Here is a 12,874-nt window from a genome sequence, read left to right as displayed (position 1 = left end):
ATACAATCAAATATTTTGACACAGAGACTGACTGTTCAGATTCCTTTAATACCACACAAACAAGCAAGTTTGAAATCATGTTAAAGCAGAAAAGTTCTAGATGGGAACACAGTCAATGTTAAAACCAAATATAAAAATTAATTACTGAAAAGCTTCCCATAAAAGCACTTATGATCATCGTTATCATCTTCTCCTGAATTGGTTTACTCAGCATAAAAAGAGCCAGGATGAGACCACTGCTTCTCAATCATTAGACCTGGAACCTTCAACACTGAAGCTGCAACATTCTACTCTCAAAGGAAGTCACCTCTGCAATTACAGCTGGGATCTAAACAGCATTATGCTAAGCTAAGGCATTCTCCAAATTAGCTCACACCGTGCACAAATAACTTAAAAATAAGAATCCACATAGGTAACTACTCAAAAACTTTTTAATTCTACTGTGATGGAAATGAGAAAGAGTTCAATCAACTTCTGTCATCAAAGAGCATGTGTTTCACTGACATTTGAAATAACAATGCACCAGCTCTGACTACGTTATTACTTACAAGGCCACTAAAACACTAACCAAGATCTATTTGCAACAGAAGAACAATTACTCAAGTAATCAGAGCCAATGGCATTAGCAATGCAGAAGAAAATATTTTTCCAAAGTACTACCAATGAGATATTAGTAATTGTTGCCATCCAAGAAGATGTGACTACTCAAGTGTGGAGGATTTGGGAAAGGCAGTTTGTAGGTTTCTTGTTGCTGTTGTTTTTACTTATTTTAAAAGAAAGCTGGATTTTATATTAGCTTCAAAACATTTTCATAAACAGGACATGCATTTCAAAAACGAGTATATTTCTTGACATTTATATGCTAGATGTCACAATGCATGTAATGTAATTGAGTCACAGCTGCATGATGGATGAGAAAACTGTATTTTGACCTCAAGGTCTATGGCAAGAAGATTATGCAATGAAAATCTGGAGCAGGGAGAAATCTGAACAAGAGCAAAGCTTTCAGTATTATGATTCCTCGCCAGTGCCACTTATGCAAGAGAACACTACTGTCTCATAGCAGGCCTAGAAGAAAGGAAAACAAGTATCAATACAACTTGCTGTTCCAAGCTATATATATACACTCCTCTCATATATATAATCCATTATTAAACATGGAAAGAAGTGTACTTAAAGAATAGTTTTTCCATGCTACACCTGTAATAAAGTAGCATGAAAAGCATCGACACAGCACCATCAGTCTGAAGTAAATCAGCATTAAATTCCTTGGATTCAGAATAATTTCAGAACTAAATAGCAAACATCCTCCATTCCTCCCTCTCCTTACTATAAAGCTATAAGGAACTCCTGAGAAAGGAAGCAGGGCAACACACTGACAAATACAGATAACAGAAACCAATTTGAACTTCTCACATAGAGTTATTCTTCAGTGCAGAGGTTTAAAAGTCTGAATGGAAAAGAACAGATAATACATTCAACTACTTGATGAAAACATCTGCTGAGGAATTTAAAAGCAGCTGGAAAAACACTTGAGCTGTTTAATAACAGAAGTCATACAAAGGAATTCTGAAAATACATAAGTAGAGCACACAAAATTGATAGCATGGTCTTATTTGAAATACTGGCCACATTTGATTCGAGAAACCTGAAAAAAAACCTACATGTATTGGGCAAAAGTGTTTAAGAAGCAAGTAATGAAGATAATGATAGTGAAAAATAACTTCTAACCTGGTATTAAGGATATAGGATTAATTTCAAATTCAAGCAAAAAAAAAAAAATCCATGCCTTAAAAGCACTCAGAATTAAGTAGCAGAGAAGGCAGAATGGAATTCTGTAAGAGAATAATACAAAACAAACAGCAAAACATAACAAGGTAAAAAAAAAAAAAAAGAAGGCTTCTAACAGTATACTGTTTCTTATGCTATGAGCAGGGATTCAGGATAAAATACCATGAATGCAACAAGAAGAGATTTTACAAAAATATTTACAATACCTGTTCTAAGTGATTACTTCTTAAAAATATAAATAAGAAAAAAGTAGAAAACATAATGGTGTAAGCTAGTATTTAATCAATTTGCTTCACAAAAAGTTCTATGAGCATCTCCTTCTGAACATCTATGCTCCTATGAACATCTGCATCCAGCTGCCGTTGGACTGCTAGACCATATTGAACAGCCACAGTATGCTTTTATTTCCATAGTGGAAAAGGAACAGTATGATCCCAAAAGAAACAAGATCATCCTTTACAAAGAGGATCTGAAATGCCAATTTGGTAGTTTGATGCCATTAGCCACGGGCCTCTACAATGAGAAAAGTTCGTGCATTACTTGATTTTGAAGTGCATGTATGATTATAATAAACATATAAAAATAGCATTATGATTGCCTTCATTCCACCTACATAAATACTCTACTCTATAGCAGGCATATTTAACATACAATTATATAAGCTGCCATTTTGATAAAGACATCAAAAAACAAATTCAAAACCTGTTATAATCAACAAATCAGAACCACAACCTCATCACTGTGTTGGAAACAGTACAGGACTGTCGGTTGTAACAGCTCATAGCATAGAGCAAAGAAACAATTCAACAAGGTAGAAAATGGATAAAGAAGCAAGAAAAACATTCACAGGACAGTTTCCATCAGCTCAAGTCTTCTTTTTGTTGGGAAGAGCCCCTCTTCCAACTCCACTTCTTAGGTAATTTCTCAGCTTAGCTGACAGACATGCATTCCAACATTAAAATATAAACACTGATGTATTCTACGTGTAGGATTTAGGCTGCCAGCCTTATTAGACGAGTCTCAATGTCAGAAAACACTCAAGAGAATACATGAATTCCACGCTTGCTTTGACACATTAGCAATATCCAGGCTAATACAGCATTTCATAGCAGAGTTTAAAAAAAAAACCATATAAAGCTGACATTCACACTGTATTGCATACAGCAGCTATGGAAAGCTGCAAAAGGAACTTTAGAGAAAAAAATAAATTCTATTTGCCTCTCTGAGTCTAAGGACCTGAGGGAAAAAATAAAAACTAACAGCCACACCTTATGCACTTGTAGCTACATCTCTCTCCTAGGAATTCATGCAATGAATATAGCAGAAAAGAGTCAAGACAATCCAGGTTGTGGAAAGAGACATTGAAAATACTATTCTACTTTATCTACGTGATTTTGGTGACAACAATATATCAAAGGAATTATCCTGCACTCTTAAATATAGAAGCACACATTAATTTTTCTATTACGAAGATTGAACTCACTTAAATATACACACACACGTAGGCTTGCCATAGAAATTTTACCTCGTACATCCTCTCAGCAGTAGTTTCCTTAGAAACTATTTGATATAGTCATCCTACACTAAATCCTCCTGTCAGGACCCTGTGTGATAACCCATGCTAAACCGTATAGACTTCTTCTCTATTAGCATCAGCTCATACATAGTAACTCTTCCTATGCCAGTTTGTCTGCAACTCATGAATTTCTTCACATATGAAAACATTTCATGCAAATTTCTTTCCATGTAACCTGGCCGCCTTGGTTCATAGTTTTGCTTGATGAAGTCAATTACATCAAGGAAGTGTCCTCTAAAGGCAGAGCAGATGTAATAAAAATGCAGTCTAAAACAAACAAGATCTTATCTAAATCCTGTGCAACACAGATCCATCAGTTGCTGCTTTGACATGAACTATTCATGCAATTGACCCAGCTGGTTAAGGTGACTGTCCTGCCCAAATTGACCAACCCTATTAACTTCAACAAGATTCCTTCAGAACTGGAAATTTGTTTTTTGTTGGACTCTCCTCCATGGAAACCTGGCAAAGAAACAATGCCTCTACAGAAAACAGAACTCCTTTTAATCACCATATTCTAAATCCTCATTAAACTGAAACTCAGCTTACTGAGACCATCCTGCAGCCTATCGCATGGAAGTAGAGGTTCATTCTCTGAGAAATAACTTCACAGGAACTCAAACATTTGTAAGCATAAACTAGTGCAAGATCTACAGAAGTTTCCTCTTTTGCTTTGGTATGAGATTAATTATTAACCTTCAGTGCTGACTAGTTAAGCACAATGCATGTTGTTTACACAGCTGTTACTCTTTTACTCTCAAGCTACCATTAGAACATGAGAGATTGACTGCTCAGAAGAAAGAATGCGCTCACATCTTCGTGTGAAGCAACTTTTTTAATAGTGAGGAGCACAAAGTATACCGGGGCTACTTGTTTATTTATTTACTTGGGTTTAAATCTGAAACTTGTCTTTTTTAAGGCAAATTTTTCCATGCAATCCCTTTAGGAATGCAATTTCAACCCAGTATGACTTAAACCAGCCAGACCTTCTGTGTGCTCTGTTAGGCAAGACTTTCCACAAAGCTTTCCATTTATCTAAGCTAGGGATCAATACCTAGAGGAGCAGAGGGGGGAACAGGACTTCCATGGGCTTTTCTGATGGAATGCAGAGCACTCAAAGCCTCAGCGATATCAACTGAAACACACCACAATATTCTCCACATCAGCCATTGCTGAATTTCATATAGGAGTGATGGTGAAATAGAGAAAAGGGGCATGACTGCATACTACTGTTTTTATGTACATCGTCTACTCACGGCCTGAACAAAATTAAGTTTTTTTAAAATACTGTCCTAATGTACTTCCAAGAAGGTAGAAGGACTTTCAAGATTACTAATAGCTACAAGTTTAACTGAAAATCCATACGGCTAGTTTCATGGGTACCCTTCCTTCTTCCAGTTATGGTTGGTACGGAGGGAGGAATGAATTTACAATGTTGTACAATTCCATACATACATTTTCTCATAGTAACTTCTCTCATCCACTCCTCACAAAAAAAAAAAAAAAAAAAAAAAAGCAGAAATTCTCACTGAGTACTCAATGTTCTAAACTTAAGCCATTTTTTGCATAACCTCACCCATAGACAGAGAAGCTCTGGGGCTTTGTTTGTAATACTAAATAGCTTTCCTGATTAAAACCAGCTTCAAAAGCAGTTAGTAAGACTGTGTTCTTCTTCCCCTCAGGTCTCCTGAATAAACTTACCTTTGGAAAAATTGCCTTAAATGCAAACATGTCACAGAGTTTTACTCCTACTTTTTCCAACGTTAATCAAAAACAACCTTCCTTCAGAAATTCTATTCTGCTCTGAAAGTAGCAATGGGATATTGGTGGAAAGGTTCAACCTCTACAGCTATACCACCAACATCCCATAATGTGGGACAACAGAATAACATAGGAGGCGTTACTTTCAGAGCAGCCCCCCTATATTCACATGAAATACTCGATATACACTCAACATATACAAGGCAGGTTTCTTTGTTTTTTGTTTTTTAAATAATACTAACTATTGCTGACCTTCCATTTTCTTTTTGAAAAAAATTATATTGGCAATACAGCAAATTCAGATCATTCTCTTCAAATACATCAGCAAAGAAAAAAATTAATCAGAGCCTGATTTTAATTAAACAGTCTTTTAAATGTCCCACTGCACTGCTTCCCTATGGATCCGTGCCAACAGCAATCAGGAGTATTTACTGAAATGCAAGCACCAGGCACTTGAGATTTTTTGGTTCTGCACTTGTGGTGTAAGGAATTACACTCTTCTAATACCACACCATGCTTCAGAAAACAAATGCAGATGGTGTTTCAAGGGCAACTTTGACAGTTTCGGATCGTTGAGGTTAATGGCATGCAGGCAGCAGACCCGCACAGCATTAAGTAACCTCCTGAAACGTAAGGTTGACCAGCTGCACACACGGACACCAGCACCAAAAAGAAACCCACGCACTGGAAATGTGACAGTTTCAGCATGCAAGAAAACCGTTCTGAATAAAATACAAACCCAGATCCTGGTACTTGCAATTATCTGCACGTTGCTACTTAAGACGATTATTCAATAATTATTTCTTATCAGTAAGCAGCAGGAGTTTCATACTTGGGGCAGAAAAAACCCTCATGCTTTTTGCATTACCTGCCAGTTATCTAAACGACGTATTAAGACGACTTTCGTAACTGTATTTTAGTTATTTTGTTCCCTAATCCGCCCTATCTAATTTGAATAATTAAAACCAAAAAATAAGATTCTAATTTCAAACATTTTTCAGGCAATAAAAAAGCAAATGCTAATAAAAACCTTTTTCATTTCTCATAGATGCAAGGCATAGGCAGAATTTACTAATTGCAACATTATGCATTTCAGAAAGCTGAAACGCCTGCATTCATGGAGACAAAAAGATAATCATCACAATCTACAAATCTGTTCAAAGCCCACACACATTGCTAAAGCAGAATTTCCCAATAGTTCACAGAAATAGCAGTAAATAACTATTACTAGAATCCTGCGTAACGCCGAATGATGCAGGAAAAATATTTTTGTCCATCTCAATCTACCCAATGGAATAGGAATTTGAAATACCTCAAAATTTGCTAAAGATAAAAACTCTCTAAATTGTGATTAAGGTTTCCTCATTAGCACAATAACATTCTTCATTTAACATCTGTTAACTCCTCTCTCCCACCTCTCACCATAGCAAAAATTCCGTATGAAAAGAAGTTAGCAAACAGTTTCTGACACGTTACAGTGATGGGAGCATCCTGGGTAGAGATGAGCAGTTGACTGTCACACCCACACGTACCTCCAGCAGCCAAACACGGCACTGCTCCTACAAAACGCTTCACTAAAACAGCACACAGCAGTGCTAAAGGAGTCATTTTCCAGCAGCTGGCAAGAAAAGCAGCGCAGCATCCTCGCTGACCAACAGATCATTTTCCAGCTTTCTGCAGCAGACTTCAAACCTCAGCTTATTAGAGCAAATAAACATCTAGAGCCATCCTCCTCTCTATATTTCTCTGAACTTCCTCCTGTTTTTCTCCCATCCAGTCCAGTGCTTTGGTCTTCAGCGCTGACAACCACTTGCCACTCAGAGAAGAAGGTACAGACAAAACAAACCCAAACCAACCTTTGCACACTTGGTTAATTATACGTTGCTAAATAAAGATGTGTGGATAGAACAGGGGACACCCCACAACGACCAGCACGACACTAACTGCCCCATTTCAGCAGCAGTGCCAACCAGTGCCAGCCAGTGACCCCTACCTCAGCCTGGAATCCACACACAAACCTTAACCCGATTAGGAATTTGAGCACAACAGTTGTGAAATCCCATAGTTGCACATTTATTTTTCTGCCTTAGCATCACCAGCTTTACGCAATTAAATACTGAAGTAGCTAGGGAAAAAAAAGTAAAGGTACAGTTAGTGCACCAACATTATTATGGAATTGACAGTTTTTTGTTTAGTTGGTTGTCTTTTACATTCCAGACTTTAAATTTGAGCCAGCTTGACAAGTTAAAAAAATCGGTATAAAATGGCAACATTTTAACTCCAATTACAAATGGAAAACTACTAGTGCAGTCATTGCAATTTTTTTTCATGTAACTTGTAAAAATTAACTGCTAAAAACCACAGCAGACCTGGGCAAAAGTATTTCACCTATACAAAAGGGGGAAAAAAGCAAAGCACTGTTAGGTAAAGAGTTCATGCAGTGACTCCTGGAACACAAGGTATGCATGTGTAACGCTGCTGCCATTTGAATGACTTCAACACCCAGACATATCTGTCTGTATCAAACACATTTTCCTTTTTCTCTGGCTGAAGTGACTAAGAATCCAACAGTTTTATTTTTGTATGCACGAAGAACGACTGCAGATGTATTTTCACTACTGGCGCAGAAAAAGCAGACTTTGGGTGAGAAGGAGCAGGTCACACAGATTACCTTGTGCATCAACAGTGAACTCAATATCCACACAAAAAGGGGATCTGACTTATTTCTCCAAATCGTCCTTTGGAGATTTGTGGGCTACAGGCTGTGTCTAAGCTGGCTGCACTGCAGCAATCAGATGAACAGACAGAGCTAACAGTTGGGGCAAATCATTTTCCATCTTGATTGTCTCAAGTTCTAACATTGGTTCCGGTGACAAGATAATGAAAAATCTTGCTTCAGTCCTCACCCACGAATGAAACAAAAAGAAAGCCAGGAAGTCTCCTCTTCCACAGGTAAACAGAGGTTGCTCAAACTCAGGTGTTTACGGTTACCTGGGTGAAGGCAAAGCTGAAGAATCGCAGCAGATGACATGAAATGCAGCAGTGCATAAAACTAAGCAAACAGAAGAGGCAGCAGCCTGCTTCTGGCTATCCTGCATGCTGGGAAACGCATGCCACACTTCTGACTGAAAGAAAAGGTTGCTGTCACAGAACCTCTGTGAAATGAAACAGCCCAGAAATACAGTCATGAACCTTTAACTTAAATTACCTCAGTATGCCAGGTATTTCTTTTCTTTCTTTGTTCAACTGAGCCTCCATCACAGGACTCCCACCCCTACTTGTGTTTCCAAAGGTCACACTGAGCTGTTTCAGATTTTCACGAAGCCACCACTACTCCGACACGGCAAAGGTTTGTGCTGCTATCTGCTGCAGTTCATTAACATGTGTTCAATTATGAGAGCAGCTCACACAAAGCCTGACAATAACAGCACCTCATTCCGTTATCTACCCGAGAAATTGCCAGAAATTTAGTTTAGTAACTTCCAGAAACATAAGGATGTTACTATTTGCAACTATTGCACAGAGGTATCATCGACAAGAGCAGCTTTACCACATACCATGCCTTGTCAGTTACATAATTACTAAACAGAATGGGCACATGATTAACAATCTAGAAGAAGCTTTTGAAGCCCAGCAGTTTTGACTCAGGCCTGCTCTATGCCAAGAACAAGCAGCAAGCAGCTTAAAGAAAAAAAAGCATTAAAAATGCTCACACGTAAGGAACTACTCATTTTTCCACTGCAGATCTAAACTCTTGCTCTCCTCTGTGCCCATATTTAGCTCATATCTTTGTGCTGTTCCAGCTCAGCTGAATATCTTATAAAAAAAAAAAAAGCAAAAAAAAAAAAAAAAAAGCAATGGAAAGTTCTCCACTGTCACATGAAGAGAAATAGGAACCTTTGCTAGGATAAAGCCTTCATCGAATACCTGACATTTCCATGCAAAAGGACACACTGCCTCAAACAGATGCCTCAAACCTTATTATGTAATTTCACTCACATAAATGGATTGGTACCAACCATACATCCATCTCACTGCTGTTATTAGCATATGAAGAGTTAGAAATGATACTGACTACTCCTCCCCTTATCCTTCTACAATTCCTGTTGGACAAAGAAAGATTTGTACTATCAAGACTGAGCTCCATCTACAAATACAGGCAAATACAGGTTAGTTATGCCTGCTGAAATTTGGTTTTACAGATTTGTAGTGAAGTAAAATACAACAGAAGCCCAGAAAGTTAAGAATGTGACCTTAACCCCATGGAAATAAATGTAAATCCAGCATTGACTTCAACAGAGGCAGAAGCACAAAGAATTTTCATCTGCAATACCTGGGTAGCTGCTATCCAAACTCACCAAGTGGTTTGACATCAGTCATTAAGTTACTGCAAGGCCAGCACAGCTATGGCACATTAAATGCTAATCCAGTGCAATACTACTAGCAACTATCTTTCCAAGGGAAAAACTCCATGGACACGAGCACATCAGACATAAAGCCTTCTTCACTATATTCAGCCACTCAATAATTAAAGGGGAAAAAAAAAACCTACACACACACACAACAAAAGAGACTACTAAAAGCAAACAAAACACACATTTAGAAACTGAGCTTAAAGCTTACAAATTCAGTCTTGCACAAACTGTCTTCAAAGAAGTCACTTGTCATAAGCCTGCTTATAACAAAGGTAAATCAAGACAGGAGACACACATGATAAAAAGAACAAAGTGTTGCATATCATCCTTGCAGCAACTGATACAGCTGTACATAGCATAGCACAGCCCAGTGCCCGGCTGCCTACAGAATCAACAGCAGCTCTACACAGATGCTGCTTTTCCAATTACAAAAAACAAATGAACAGAATTGTTTCTTCACATGCAGGAACAACTGATTTTAAATTACTGTTTTCACAACCACCCACTTCCCAAGATTAGTCCAATTCGAGACCTGGAGTCCTTCCCACTGATCTGAATTACACACGCAGAGCCCCTGACCAATGCTTTCATGCACTTTGTCTCACCTGTCCAAAAAACAAGCAGGAAAGCAAAGGCAAAACTGTCTCAAACATACCTATCCATGCAGTGGCTTTTTAATCAAAAGAAACCTGGTGGGAACAAATCAACTAAAACCACCCCTGAAACGAAATCTGCTACGCTTATGCTCAGCTCTCTACAAATGAGTGCTTAGGATACTGAGGAGGGTCACTTGTAGAAGTACTAAGAGGATCTTCAGATTTTTTTGTACATCAAGTTTCCGACTTTACGGTCCAATTCCCATCAAGAACACAGGCAGACATGCAGGGGGCTGCTCTCCAGCCTCTCAAGCTCAGGGCATGCTCAAAACCAAAGGAGACAGGAGGAGATGGAAAGAGAAAATAAGGAAATAAATTATATCGCAGGTGGGGGGAGAACAGATTTTGCACATATTTCACCCCATTCTCTTTCAACACATCATCATCTCAACTGAATGGCCATGAAAAATGTGAACAGCCCTTCCAGACAGATGTAGAATAATTCCCCCTAGCCTCAACAGTTACCAAGGCAGGGCAGAAGAATGGAAGACGACCCTTTCTACTCCATTTGAAAGTTCATAAACTGCTAAAATAGAGAATGGAAATAGAAAAAAAAATCCCAAATGTTCCAGCATTACCCTGTATGAATCAGCAAACCACCGTCATGCAGCCTGCACACATGTCCATGTCATATCTCACTGAAATATTTCTGTGGAATAGTAGTGTCTAACTATTTAAAGAACTTACGAACCACACACAATGAATACTGATAAAGAAGACCTAACTATTTCAATTTAGTGAAGAATCACAGTAAAATAAAAGCATAGCAAGAGCAGTCAAATTACTGAGATGACACAGAAGAACGTAGACTTGACACTTCTGAACTGCAAATATCAGTTAGCCAACTTGATTGTATACACATAACATTATTGATAAGCACCCCATCCTGCAGTAAGACCTTCCAAAATAAGCAGCAAGAGTACATTCCTGGAAGAGAGAACTGTTGCAACTGCATCCATTGGGATCTCTGCTGAACAGTATTATGCAGCAAGGGGATTTGGCAAGGTCCAATATTCAACTCTAGGAGACAGAAAGACAGAGACAGACAGACAGACAAGAGAGTTCAGCCTTTACAACAGACATTCATCTGACATTTTAGTTCACTATCCCAGTGAGATCTCCTTCCAAATATCTCTGGTTCTTTATTTTCCACTTGAAAGGAAGATCATAAATTGAAAGTGTAACATTCATATTACTCTACTGAACGATACCAAGGGAGCAAACTGACCACAGGCACTGGGAAACAGGGGCCTGCCAGACAGACCACAGAAAAACAGAATAAAATCAAGGAGAAAAAACAACAACAGACTTGCCAATGACTACTTCAAAAATCACATGAACTGTGACTCCTGGTCACATACCTGTTGAAGCAGATAACTAATTTTTACTGCCATGAGCACTTTCAAATGGAATCCACAATATGAGAAACACTGGATAGGAGAGGAAAAGACCACCTCATGGCAGCAAGGTAACACTGCTGTAGAACTCAGCTTAATGCTCCAGAATGGTGCAGGAGTTCTAAATTACATTACGCTGGCATAAAACAAAAAGATGCAAATTAGTTTGAAAGTAGCTCCATGGTTTGTTAGATTTACATCATGCAATCAACATAAAACTGATTTGTAAGATGCCATTAACAAACTTAAGTGTCATTCAAAAAACATCTAACGTAACTTTTCTAACTTTTTTGGCTCTAAGGAAGAAAAACACACAAAAGTCTATGCCCAAATTCCTTATGTTTGACAAAAGTACGATGCTAACAGAAGAATGACAAAGGGCCACACTGCAATTCTTCTTACAGCACAAAACTTCTATTAATTATTGATAACCTGCAGCATGTGTTGGAACAGTTTGCAAACTGTGCGTTATCTTACCCAGCACCTGATCCAGGTTTCTACCTTCTCTTCTATGTCATACTGCTGCCAGTAGAAACTTCTGTTTTACTATATAACAATATTTTATTTCATCAGGAGTGCCCCTCTGCCTCTCTGGATTTCAAATTTAAAAACAAAAGGTCAGAATTCCATTGGAGAGGGGAAGTCACTCCCAAAAGTATGTCCTCTGATTAAAGTTGTTGTTTTTCTTTAAAAAAAAAAAAAATAATAATAATAATAATTAAAAAAAAAAAACATACCTGTCTTGTTATTAGGAAAGGAACAGAGAAAAATGCAACTATTTCAATAGTTAATTTCCAGTTAATGATGCAAGCACAAACTCAAAACACTGTCCTGCTGTCCAAAGAAACTGGATCTATCTGGACATATATTGAAACACAAGAAAAAACTCCTACAGGGTGGGAGCATTTAAACTCTAGGACATGTCACCCAAAGAGGTTGTGCACCCTCTTCCTTTGGAGATACTCAAAAATCTAAGGAACCTGTCCTAGTTAACCCTGTATTGAACAAAGGAGCTGATGTACATGATCTCAAGAGGAGCCTTCCAACCATAACCATCCAATGATTCCTTTATTTATGAATCTACATTTCTGCCAAATAAGGTGACAGAAGAAAGGGTCAGAAAAAGGTAACAGATTATTCAGATAATACATGACAGCTCAAAATCTTTCTTGAAGTCATTTGTCTCTATTTTACCCTTCCTTTACACCCTATATGAAATGTCTGAACAAGCCTGCACGACTCAGAAGCGAATGCTTCCTTGAACACAAATCCGCATGA

General features: G+C 38.1%; 1 protein-coding gene across 7 annotated transcripts in view; it reads right to left on the bottom strand.

Moving 5' to 3' along the window:
- Nucleotides 1-12,874, bottom strand: part of HYCC2 (hyccin PI4KA lipid kinase complex subunit 2) — a 61,439-nt gene that overhangs the window by 38,715 nt on the left and 9,850 nt on the right. Inside the window, exon 1 of one of the 7 annotated variants that reach the window (XM_090144239.1) lies at nt 11,561-12,249. The exons of the other annotated variants lie outside the window; for them this stretch is intronic. The gene's annotated coding sequence lies outside the window, so the exon portion shown is untranslated. Of the gene's footprint in view, nt 1-11,560; nt 12,250-12,874 lie in introns of those variants that run through there. 7 annotated transcript variants of the gene reach the window in all.

This window comes from Phasianus colchicus, chromosome 7 (assembly GCF_987193195.1).
Source record: "Phasianus colchicus chromosome 7, bPhaCol1.hap1.1, whole genome shotgun sequence".
NCBI classification, from domain to species: Eukaryota; Metazoa; Chordata; class Aves; order Galliformes; family Phasianidae; genus Phasianus; species Phasianus colchicus.
This window is presented reverse-complemented; position numbering and strand designations above follow the sequence as displayed.